Here is a 13,467-nt window from a genome sequence, read left to right as displayed (position 1 = left end):
GTTGTTTAGATGTTCTCTGAACTCAGAGCAAAAATAAAAAACACAAATAATTTAAGTTGCCTATTTACTAAAGATAATTAAATATATTTTTAAATGTAACATGTGTTAGCTGAATATGACTTGGTAACAGCCTCCTGTAGTCTCCTGTATGGTGTATGGTAGAATTCTGGGAGAGACTAGTAGATGGGGGTGCAGTACTAAGGACCAAACAGGTGCTCTGCAAGCCCATTTCCCTAATAAGGATTGTGCAAATATCAGAGCAGAATGAGCAGAGGAATGGTTAGACTAGGCAGAGATCTGCATTTCGGGCTGAGTTCCTCTGATAAATGTCTGTACAGATGTTTAACAGAGGGAGACTGAGTCTGGAAAAGCATCTTCCACCTTTTCTTCACTTTTAGATAGTGTAACATTGCCAGGCAATGATGTGGGGCAGTTTGGCAACTTTGGCACCCAGGACTCTCACCCAGAGGGGCTGGGAGGTTCCAGGATGTGAATAGTTTTGCAGGGAAGAAGCTGACCTTTCAGTTTCTTCTGGTTTTTCTGAACTGTAGCTGAGACCTGGAACTCTGGATATTTTTCTAAGAGTTCTGGGTGGGATAAAATCTCCTGGGGCCAGGTGTTATCAATGACCAGTCTGGGCTGATCAGGTAGCTGAGAGCAGTCTTATTAAGAGTCTGGACCAGAGCTCACAGAAGGAGTTGGTGTGGTGTTCGAATGGCACACGGACAGGCTGAGTTGGTGTCTGTGCTGGAATTAGACATGTGCGATTCGTTTCGTTACAAATAGAAATTCGTACGACTTTTCCTGAAATTCGTAAATTCGGAAGCATCTGAAATCCGAATTGCAGTTTCCGAATTATATCCGAAATACGAAATTCCGTTCACGGAATTTCGTTCCGTTAAGAACATTCGTTATATTGAAGGTAAAAAGCAAAAATACCTTCGTTAATGTATTGGAGTTGATGGTAGTTTTTTTTTTATCCGAAATACGAAATTCCGTTCACGGAATTTCGTTCCGTTAAGAACATTCGTTATATTGAAGTTAAAAAGCAAAATACCTTTGTAAATGTATTGGAGTTGATGGTAGTTTTTTTTTTATCCGAAATACATCATTTGGATCCGGAATCCGTTAACGGAATTCGTATTTCGTTTGGTTGACCAATCAGAGGTTGTCTCTTCTGCTGCTGAGAGTTGCATTACAATACAGGCAGGAAATACAAAATTCCGTTAACTAAATTTCGTTCAGTTACGAACATTCGTTATATTGAAGTTAAAAAGCAAAATACCTTTGTTAATATTGGAGTTGATGAGTTTTTTTTATACGAAATACGAAATTCGGATCGGGAATCCGTTAACGGAATTCGTATTTCGTTTGGTTGACCAATCAGAGGTTGTCTCTTCTGCTGCTGAGAGTTGCATTACAATACAGGCAGGAAATACAAAATTCCGTTAACTAAATTTCGTTCAGTTACGAACATTCGTTATATTGAAGTTAAAAAGCAAAATACCTTTGTTAATATATTGGAGTTGATGGTAGTTTTTTTTTATCCGAAATACGAAATTCGGATCCGGAATCCGTTAACGGAATTCGTATTTCGTTTGGTAGACAAATCAGAGGTTTTCTCTTCTGCTGCTGAGAGTTGCATTACAATGAATACAGGCAGGAAATACGAAATTCCATTAACGGAATTTCGTTCCGTTACGAACATTCGTTATATTGATAGTTAAAAAGCAAAATACATTTGTTAATATATTGGAGTTGATGGTAGGTTTTTTTTTTTATCCGAAATATGAAATTCGGATGCGGAATCCGTTAACGGAATTCGTATTTCGGATAAAAAAAAACAACTACCACATCGACACTAATATTAACAAAGGTATTTTTGCTTTTTAACTTGATCATAACGAATGTTCGTAAAGTTACGAAAATGTGTCGAAACTAACGAAAATTTGTATTTCGTACGAATCCGAATTGCGTTTCGGACACGAATTACGAAATACGAAATAACGGATATTCCGAAACGAAACTAAACAATTTTTTTGACGGCGCACAAGTCTAGCTGGAATCACGGAAGGAAAAGACGCCGGGGAGAGGACGAGAGGGTCGGTGGCACCTGAGGGATCTGTTGGACAGACGGAGTGGCAATATTTTAGGGTCTTTTTTCAGTAAATGATTTTGTGATTTCAACATGGCTGGAGGGTGTCCTATTCAAAATGGGGCCTTGTATTAATGAATAAATACTGTGCACATGGTTACTACGATATTATTACGGGATTTTTCTGTGAAAAATTACATTCCAATGTTGATTTTTAGGTTTTAAAATAAGGTCCTTTCTACAATGGGGTCTAGTGGAAATTATTAAATACTGTGCACTTGGGCACTACAATAATTTGTGGGGTGTTCTGTGAATAAACTGCACCTTAATGTTGATTCCTAGATTTTGCAATGACTGGTGGTGTTCCTGTCTACAATGGGACCTAGTACAAATTATTAAATACACTGTGCATGTAGCCAAAAAAAATATTTTTGGGGGGTTGTTTTCTGCAAATAAATTGCAGTTTAATGTTCTTTTCTAGATTTAAATGGTCCTGTTCAAAACAGAGCCTAGTACTTCTCATAGGTACTACATTATTTAGGGGGCTTTTTTTCAGTGAACACATTGCACCCCAATGTTGATTTGTAGATCTTAAAATGGCTGGTGGTAGCCCTGTCACAGTAAGGGCTAGTACAAATATTGAAATAATGCGCACATGGGTTCTACAATGTTTTGGGTTTTATTTTCTCTGATTAAATTACATTAAATGTTAATGTCTTGATTTTAAAATGGCTGGTGGGGATCTAGTTCTGAATGGGTTCTTGTATAAATTATTTAATACTGCACATGTACACATTTTTTCTGCAAAAACACATTGCATTCTGATGTTGATTTCTGGGGTTTTAAAATGGCTGGTAGATGTTCTATCCACAATGGGGCCTAGTACAAATGATTAAATGCTGCACATATAGATAATACATTATTTTGGGGCTGCTTTCTGAGAATAAAATAAACTCTAATGTTTATTTCTTGGTTTTAAAATGGTTGGTGGGTGTAGTGTTCAATATGGGGCCCAGTGCAAGTGATTTAATACTGCACCAGTAGATACTACATAATTGTGGAAGTTTTTATGTGAATAAATGATACTCTAATGTTGATATTTAGATTTTAAAATGGCTGACGGATGTCCTTGATGGATGGATGTTCAAAATGGGGCCTAGTACATTTTTGGGTAGCTTTCATTTGTGAAAAAATTATACTCTAATGTTGATTTTTGGATGCTAACATATCGGATAGGGTTCTTGTTCTGAATAGGGCCTATTACAAATGAATTCATATCCTGCACCTAGGTACTACAATGTTGTAGGAGGATTTTTTTTAGACTAAATTACACTCTTATATTGATTTCTAGATTTTATAATGGCTAGTGGGTCCTGTTCAAAATGGGACCTAGTACAAATGAACAAATACTGTTCATGCATGCACTAAAGTATTCTGAAAGCTTTTTCTGTGAAATAGTTATACTGTAATGTTGACTTCTAGATTAAAATCCAGCTGGTGGGAAACCTGTTCCAAAAAGGACCTAGAACAATTGATTGAAAACTGCACACATAAGCACTGCAATATTTTGTGGTCTTCTTTATGAGAAATAATTACACTCTAATGATCATCAGTTCCATCTAGTGACCATAATGTGATATTACATTACATTTGACCTGAAAGAAAATATATGAGGATCATTTGTTGTTGCCTCTATTTGCACAGAACGAACGTTCACAGAGCTTCACAGAGCAAATGGCTCTGCAAATTGCTTATCATTAGACCCCATATTGTGCATGTACCAAACTATTTTTCCATCTTTTTCTTAGTCAAATAATACCCTCTTTATGTTTTTATTACAAATCTACATGACTTCTCTCTTCAAAATTACATCCTTGTAAAAGTGCTTACATACTGTGGCAAGAGTTTGTATATCTGGCTGTTGTCTATGAAATACTCTATTTTGTAGAATAATTTTTACTTATATTTGTAAATGTTTTTACTTTATCTATATAATTTTATGTATAATTTTTATTTATAATGAAAAGGTATAACTTCTAGTGTTTTGTTAACTAGACCAAATCAGGCAGTTGCTGTTGGCAGTCTGTTCAAAAGCTGCTTTTACTATCCCAGCACCTCACTGCACCATTTAAAAACCTCCCAAAAATAATGTAAAAAACATTGAAAAAGCACCCAAAACATTGCACACCCCCCAAGTTATTAAAACGTTGCTGTGGTAAAGGCCCTCTCTGATATGGAGGATACTAGCAAGGATGGTTAGTACTTCAAATGCACGTAGGACCACCTTTCACCAGTGGTCCAGCCTGGACACCCAAAAGTTAATGAATGTGATCATTTCTAAGCATTTTATTTACAGCCTTGCTGTCCCTGCATGCTGTCTTTGCTTAACCTGGGCAGGGACGACCTAGCGACCAAAGAACAACCCCAAACAATTTTCCTGATAAAAAGTGAAATAGATAATCAAATGCTAATCTTGAAACATATACCAAAAAAATTCTATTGGCAGGAGGTAAAAGGTGTGGTGGGCCTGGACTAGTGTTTAGCTCTTAACACAGCAAGCATCCCAATGGCACCCCAACTCATGCCACAGGACCACAACAAAGTTGTGAAAAAGCCCTAAAATAATGTGCTTTTATATTTATATACAGTATATTTCATAATTTACATTTATATTTACCTTGAAAATCTAAACCTGTTCCTCCATTTTTTTTAAAGGTTATTATGGAATACAGGCTTTAGAAACATAAGTTAAAAATATATACAGAGAGCAAATGTCAAAAAATACAGTAATAAGACAAAAGAGCAAAACCACGTATGCTTCACAGCTTAAACTGGATTGTGATGTCAATCAAATAGTCCAGAGCAGCAACAGGAAATCCTTGAGTAACACCCCTAAATCTCCTCAATACACATACAAGAATTGTATGAGCATAGCAGCTGCCAGTCAATCTGAAGGACTTTCCTGTTCACAAAGCCATAGAAGAAGTCAGGACTAACAATTTTATGCTCTTCGTACAGCAGGCAAAGCAAGGTATGTGTGGATGCTGCATATGGTGGGATAAGAAGTCAAACTGGTCATCAAGTGATACCACCTTACCACTCTGGATGATGTCATCAGCATATTTTGCATACACAATATGGCATCCACTTATACATCAAATGCACATAGGGACATGCCACACATCAGTGATGGATGCTTTGATTTTCTTATTATTTGTTTCCTAACATTTTTTCATTATACAGGGACCTGCCTATTGTGCAGATGGTGCTTTCATATTTATTATTCATAATTGCTGCCAAGATATCAACAGCACCTTGGGAACCAAGATTGGTGAATTGTTGTAGGCCAGAATAGTCTGCGGGACCATTAGAAGTAAATGAAGAGAGGTAGAAGTCAGCTTGCATTTCGAGATTGCGTCTGTTTGGGGTATCCTGACTATTCCTCACCCTCCTTTTCATTCCCATTTCTGCAATCTGCATCAAACTGGTTCAAGTATGTTATACAAAGTCACTGATGGCCAAGTCATTTACTACACTGCCCCTCCCTTTTAGATTGTAAGCCCTCACGGGCAGGGCCCTCCTTACCATCTTGTCTTGAATTGTATTGTGATTGTAATGTCTTCCTTATATTGTAAAGCGCTGCGCAAACTGTTGGCGCTATATAAATCCTGTATAATAATAATAATAATACCACCTTAGAGTAAGAACCAGCCCCGAGGTGCCTGGGACATTATGGCCAAGTATGTGGACTGAGACTTTTCAATGTGGCCTGAAGGTCAATTGCATACTTAATGTATTTAGGCATAAAACGCCAAAAGCCGTACCCTGTAAAAAAAAAGCGGTATTATACTCACCTGTCCTTTGGCCAGTTTGCAGAAATTGTGCTCTGTAGCAGTGCTCCCATCGCATTCATATTCCACATTTCCCGCTGTGTAAAGTAGCGTATCATCTGCTGGCCATTGTAGTTCCTCCCAGCGACCTCTATATCCCTATTGTGTCCTGCGGTGACTAGGGGATGGCAGGAGAAACCAGCAGCTAGGTGATCCACTATATGTCAATGAACAAGATCTGAATGTATACATGATACAACCTACACATTATATAGCCAAATGTTAGTGGTCCCCTGACCTTCAGACTTGAGCTTGTTGGACATCCCATTCCAAAACCATGGACATACATATGGAATCCAGCCTCCCCCTTCTTTGTTTTGCAGTGATAACTTACTCCACTCTTCTGGGAAGGCTCACCACAGGATTTTGGATTATATCTGTGGATATTTGTGCCAATTCAGCCAACAGAGTATTTGTGAAGTCAGATACTGATGTTAGACAAGATGACTCGGTTCAATAAGGATGACATCAGGGCTGTGTGCAGGTCATTTGAGTTCCTCAACACGAAACTCATTAAACTATGTCTTTATGGATTCGGCTCTGTTCTCAAAATTGTTTTCACAAGATTGGAAGGGCACAATTGTCAAAAATGTCTTTGCGTGATGTATCAATAACAGTACCCTTCACTGGAAACACCTGAACTCAATAACTTGGAGGGGTGTCCAAATACATTTGGCCAAATAGTGAAGTTGATAATAATTCATTGTCCATAAAATTTATTATTTTTCCTCCCTGCCTCATCTTCCGCTAGTTTCCATGCACGAAGCTACTGTCTAGTCGCCTGTCTGTGTTGCTAAAGGTCAGATCTGCTAACTTGGTCAAAAAAAACATTCTTTTAATATATTCATGCTATTTTTATTTTATTACACAAATCCACAACCACACAGCATAGACAGGTCTGCTATTTTTAAAGGTTAAATGAATATTTACGATCTGTTAGACTAGGCAGTGCTTGTCAGCGAAAAAACAAAATTGTCTCTTTACTAAAAGTACCCGGTCTACTTACAGGAGAGGAAATGTTGGCTGAGGCTGCAATGGTAAGTGCACCTATGTAATGCAAAATACATTTTGTTGCTCTCAATATGCGATTGATACATGCTCAGCGACTTGAAGTTTAAAATATTAATTATAATCCAAACTTTCCTTGCAAATAGTTAAAATATATGTAAAGCCAATCACTAAAATCTCATATCAGCTTTACCATGTAAATATAATTTTAAAAGCAATTTTTTATATTTGTAAATCTGCACCTTTCCTTAAAACGATACCCGGTGACCCTATCATGAAGTTCCATGCAGGCACTTGACTAATGTAGAACCGATGTCCCAATTCCCTAGCTACAAAGACTACTAGAACCACCAACCTCCCCTCTTCAACCCAATAAAACTAGACCACACTTTTTGATAGGGTGTCTCTGCGGAACCCTTTGAATGAGTTAGGCCCCCAGCCGCACCACACCGCCTCGGGGACAACCTGCACATCGACCATAGACACATTTATATCTCATTTGCTTGTTCGACTACCATATATCACCATGACTTGAGGACCCATACCAAGACAGGTCTCCAAACATTCTCCACCATCACCTATGTTCTCCGCCTTCAAAAGACCCCAAAAGCACCAACACTGCTATGACAGTAACTGACCACAAAGACCAATTTACAGGGCTGGTGGGTGGGAAGTTCTCTCTTCATCCAACGATCTCCGACTAACTCCAGTGAGACCCGCCTCCTCAGACCACTGCAAAGGCTCCGCCCGAACTTTGAACCTGACCAATTAGGTAAGTAAGGTTGACCCAACCCTTAACTCTTTATTCATTGTTTCCCCTTTTCACTTAGTCATGTACGCCCTCCGCCTATTTTATTTTGCTTCGGGCCTAACTTTCTGTTGTAGGGTGACAACGCTCTGTCCCTGTGTCCCAGTTGTGCACTTGTGTTGTCATCTTGTCACAAGGGCTTCTAATAGAGACTACAAGTGTCATTTTCAATACAAATTACACAGGCTTTTTACACTGTTGTCACCATCAGGAAGCCAACCCTGAGAAGTGATATGCAAGTTAAAATGGCCACAAAGTGACTACAGGAGGGGTAGGCAACCTCCTGCTGTGGTGAAACTACAAATACATATAGATACATATCAGCTGTAGTGAAATTACAAATCCCATCATGCCTCTGCCTCAGAGAGTCATGCTGGTGTTCTGTCGAAAACTACAACTCTTCGAGCTCTCCAATAACGCCCTTCTGGTTTACTTGCCAGTAAGAGGATTGGGTGAGTAGGCTCTACTGCGCATTTCAACCCACGGCATTTCCCTATACACATACCATGCAGCAATAAAGTATTATAATCAACTATAGTCAGACTAATCCAGCACGTTATTAATCTGAGTTGCCCCACTCAATATGGCTGCCAAAGTCAGGCAAGTGTCGGACATATTGAGTGGGGCAACTCAGATTAATAACGTGCTGTTAATAACGTCGTCGGAGATCTCAAGGACTTTGAGTTTTCTGCAATGCCTCATGGAACTTGTGTGTTCAGCACAACTGAAGGTACAGAGGTTGCCTACCTCTGCTCTAATGTGCCCTATGCATTAAGAATCCCTGCAGGAGTCAAGTAGGAACAACCAGCACCTGGCTGCAGATCCATTATTTATTGATATAAAAAGGGCTTATACATCCAGATATCACAAAACATCTGATGTGTTTCAGCCTATAAGGCCTTAATCATAGCGTTGGTGTTCCCTGAGGTTGAGGTTTTTGTTTTTGTCAATCCTACAACCCAGGAAATGGGAGGCTGGCATCTACCACAAAATGTAACCTGTGGGAACCACTGATGATCGCAGAAGAGCAAATAAATTTGGCAATTCGCTTAATTGCTAAAGGTGATTGGATATATGAAAAGTATAAGTAGAGATAAAAATAAAACATTTTAGCATACCATATTATCCAGTAATCATTTCATAGAAGACATACTTACATTTATTTTTAAACATTTTAATCAATATCAACCAAGAAAAGTCCAGTCAGGACAAAAACGTATAGGAGGGAAAACCACAAAGATAACCTCATAAATGTGCAACTGCCCCTTCATTTTTCAGAGCCATGCCACACTAGCAGTTGCGTTGCTAATCACTTTCACTAAAAGGGACTACTTATCAGGGCTGAAGTCTACTGAAAGGGGTACTGAGACGGGGTGCTGTGATGTTTTTAGTAAGTACAGCACCCAACCAACAGCCATGGTCTGCCCGTATTGCACAGAGCAGTGTTTCTTAACCTTTTTTCAGTCACAACACCCTTAAAAAGTATGCAGAATCTTGAGGTACCCAATCTAAAATGTAAGGGGGGGCATGCAAAAACACAAGAAAAAGTGGGGTTCCATCCTTTGCATCAAAGTCCTGCCTTCAAATCAAGAGCCCCCCTTCACGTCAAAGTCCCCCTTTCACATCAGAATTTTCCCTTTCACATTAGAGTCCCCTTTATATCAGGAGCTCCCCCCCCCTTCACATTAGGAGCCCCCCCTTTCACAAAAGAGTCCTCCTTTACATCAGTAGCCCCCCTTCACATTAGTAGCACCCCCTTTCACATCAGAAGCCTCCTTCACATCAGAAGCCCGCCTTCATGTCAGGAGCCCCCCTTTCACATACCTTATGGAGCTTAATATGACGAGGGTGGCCTGTCTTGCAACTCTAGTGCCAGGAGGCCTGGATATTGATGAAGGTGATCTGGGGCACAGAGGGGCAAGGGTGCCGGAAGAAGAGTTTGATGCTGGAAGTAAGTGTTGTAGCTGCTCTGCTGGCCGACTGTATATAAACACACAGCAGAGAGGCATGCAGAGACGAGCCGAAAACAAGCAAGCAAGAAGGTGCTGTAGCAGGAGATGAGATCGTAGTCAATTGGCAGGCCAGGATCAGCAACATGCAGGCAATGTGGGATCAGACAGGAGGCAGAAGAGTAGTGAAACAAGCCAGAGTCGGGATACCAGGAGATCAGCAGGGTCAAGTAACATGCCGGGCTCAGCAATGGGAAGGCAACAAAACAGGTTCAGGATACAAGGCACACACGCGTGCCTGCACAGAGGTGAACGGCCCTTCCTGGCACTGTGGGCCACGCCGTGCTCTTGCGCATATGCAATTACCTTCGTACGGGCTTCCTGACACCCCCTCACATCAGAAACCCCCTTTATATCAGAACCCATCATTTTACATCAGGGTTCCCTATTCACATCAGAGTCCTACCATCACAAAATTGCAAGGTACCCCAATGAAGCCAGAAGGCACCCCAGCGTGCCACGGCACCCTGGTTGAGAAAGGCTGGTGTAGAGATGCACAGAGACCCAGAGATGACATTGTTGTGTCTAAAATTAGGTATGTAATGAAAATTGACATTTTTGTTTACATAAACATGTTATTAGCATGTTGAGGGGAGAAGGAAGGAACCAGGAAAAGGCAAAATATAAGAAGAATGAACTTCACCTTATACTTTATGGTAGAGATCTCAGAATAGAGATCTTATGGCAAAGTCATTTGCATTGATTGTGTGTCTTTCTTACATGGCTTTGGCTGTCATCTTCCCTTCCATTGCTGCCCCATATCATGTAGAACAGCCATGTCAGGTCCCTTCAGCTGTAAGCCAGCGTGAGATGTCACCCGTACTTTTTGTTTTAATCCATGTTGAGTTGTACCAGGCTGATGACCTACACACATCATGATTGCCCGGCTTCTCTGCTTTCTGACCCACATTGCCATGACAGTGTAAAGTCTCATCTCCAAGTTACAGATAGCTTTCTATTTTAATCTGCATCTAATCTAATTGTGTCCATTTATAACGGCGGCAAAGATGCAGGAGCGACATTAGGGGCAGCAAATAACATTGTGTATTATTTCACTGGTCATATTAAAGAAAAATATTTTTACCAAAGTTATTTATATCATGTTTATGTAAAGACTAAAAATATTCCTTTTATAGCTAAATTCCAATCAAAAAGGCTAAATACACAGATACCATACATACACTGCGGCTGCTTCACCTCTATATTTAAAGTAGTATTAAACTATCTAACGTTATTTCAATAATGAATCCACATCAGACAATTATACATAGCCCAGCAAAGTATTTCTTTACATTTTTTCCCAGGAACTCACAGTCATCATGTTTGCAAACCGCTCCAACTCCCTCAGCTAGGCTTCCCTGAACTTTCTGTACAGTACAAGATCACAATGGACAGAGCAGTCTCCAGCAGCCGTCCATCTACTAGCTTTGAGAAGGGAGGAGGAGAGTGACTTTCTGTCCCTGTGTGTTTGTGGAGACACACAGAGCTTACTAGCACACACAAGAGAGCCTTCAAAAGACCCTGCAAGGGAAAGGAGCCACCCTAAAACAGTATATCAGGGCCAGTGCACAGGGGACCAACTGATTACACAGGAAGATAAAACGTTTAACCCTTTTGCTGCCAAGGCCTTTTATTTCCCATTTTTTTTGCACGCCTTATAATCCACATTCTAGGCCTAAAAATTACCTCAAACCCCCAAACACTATGTATTTTCTGAAAGCCAACACCCTGTAGAATAGAATTGTGGCAGTTGCAAATTTGTATGTTGCAAAAATGTAGTGAAAAATTAACTTAAAGTGACATTAAACCCTCAGATTTTTTAACATAAACCAATACTGTAATGTGTGCCTTACTGTAATCCATGGTAGTTTCCCTTTTCTTTGCTGCTCTTCCTTTTAAATCCTCATGTCTTCTCATGCTTGGGGAGAACTTCCCTTTGCAGCTGACTGCCTCTTCCTGTGGTGCTGGCTCCGGTTGCAAACGTACACACAGACACCATGTATCCATTCCAGAAACAAGGCAGTCTGCTGCAAAACAGAAGTTCTGCCCAGCATGAGAAGAGATAAGGATTTAAAAGGAAGAGCAGCAAAGAGAAGGGAAACTACCATGGATTACAGAAAGGCGCACATTACAGTATTGTTTTATGTTAAAAAATCTGAGGGTTTAATGTCACTTTAACTTAATTTTAGTGCCCCAAAACACAATATATATTTTTTTTAAATCTAAAAGATGAGGTACCGAGGAGTAAATAGATACCCAACATTCCCAGGTTAAAAATTGTGTGCGTCCATGAAACGGCGACAAAATTCAGTACCCCAAAAAGTCCATAGGCAATGCTTTATAAGCCCTTACAGGTCATCAGTTTAGAGATACGAGTAAATATTGGCCATAGAATTATTCTAGCGTGCACGGTGATACCCAACATGTGTAGCGCGATTGTCGCTTTCGTAGTCACAATGACGCGTGTTTGCATTAATGTGTGCGTAGGGGTGGGGGACTTTAAAATGTTTTTTTTTAATTATTTTTACATTTATTTTATTAAATATTAATTTTTGTTTTTTACTTTACTTTAATTGCTATCACATAGGGGGGCTTACAAGCTCCCCTTGTGATAGCATATTGGTGGTGACATGTTCTCTTTAGGGTGATACTGGGGGTCCAAAAAACCCCTAGTGTCACCTTTCCACACTAAAAAAAGCTATTGACGTGCAGATCGCACGTCAATAGCTTATTGCTCGGCTTCAGGAGGCCAGCAATGACAGCTCAGGGACCGGAAGTGATTTAATACAGGTTGCTCCCAGTCCTATAAAGCAGGGAAGAGATCGGTGAATGGACATTTGCCGAACTCCTCCCCAGCTTCCCGCTGGCACCCAACATGCCTGTCCCTGGGCAACAGAGCCCAGGAAACACGGCGGGGTGTCAGATGGGGCAGGTACTTTACCGGCCCGTAAAAAAAGCGATCTGCTGGCAGCTGAGTCGCCAGAATCACTTCTATTGTAATAATGACAGCCGGCTTTACAAATGTAAACAGAGACGCCGGGAGTCTGTTTAAAGGGCCCTGCTGGCACCTACAAAAGACATACGTTGGTGGTAGCAAAAGGGTTAAATATCAATGATGTATTATTGATTACAAAGCTTAATGAGTCTTTTAAATCTGCCTGGGTTCAGCTTTAAATGAGGACAATGAGAAATATTTACAGCGAGTGATGATCTCCATGCAACCTCTATGATCTCTTATGCTAGGGCTGGATCATTTGTACTTTTATATACCAAAAAAATAATCTATTATTGTAAAAAAAAAAAAAAACCTGCTCTTTTGTGTTAATGTAGGACATTGTCAATCGATAGATCAATCTCATGAGATTAAAACTCACCTCCAGGCAAACAGCTAAATATATAAATGAAATACATGTATAGATGTTGTTTTTATTTGCCAAAGGATTTGTCTTTCTCTCCAGTCCTGAGATTTACACAGTTCTGCCAGACAGTACAGTCAGATGGAGGGAATCCCTTGTTCTATTACATTTATCTACTGTATAAGGGCTACAGGGGTGTTCCTTCTCCAACCTCAGCCTGTCAACAGCAAAGGAACAGCAGAAGACTGATCAGGTAATCTTGTTGCTCTAGTATAAAGACTACACACATCAACTAAGAATC

This window comes from Nanorana parkeri, unplaced genomic scaffold (genome assembly GCF_000935625.1).
Source record: "Nanorana parkeri isolate BGI_ZX_2015 unplaced genomic scaffold, ASM93562v1 scaffold896, whole genome shotgun sequence".
Classification (NCBI taxonomy): domain Eukaryota; kingdom Metazoa; phylum Chordata; class Amphibia; order Anura; family Dicroglossidae; genus Nanorana; species Nanorana parkeri.
The sequence above is the reverse complement of the archived record's forward strand: the minus strand, read 5'-3'. Positions refer to the sequence as shown.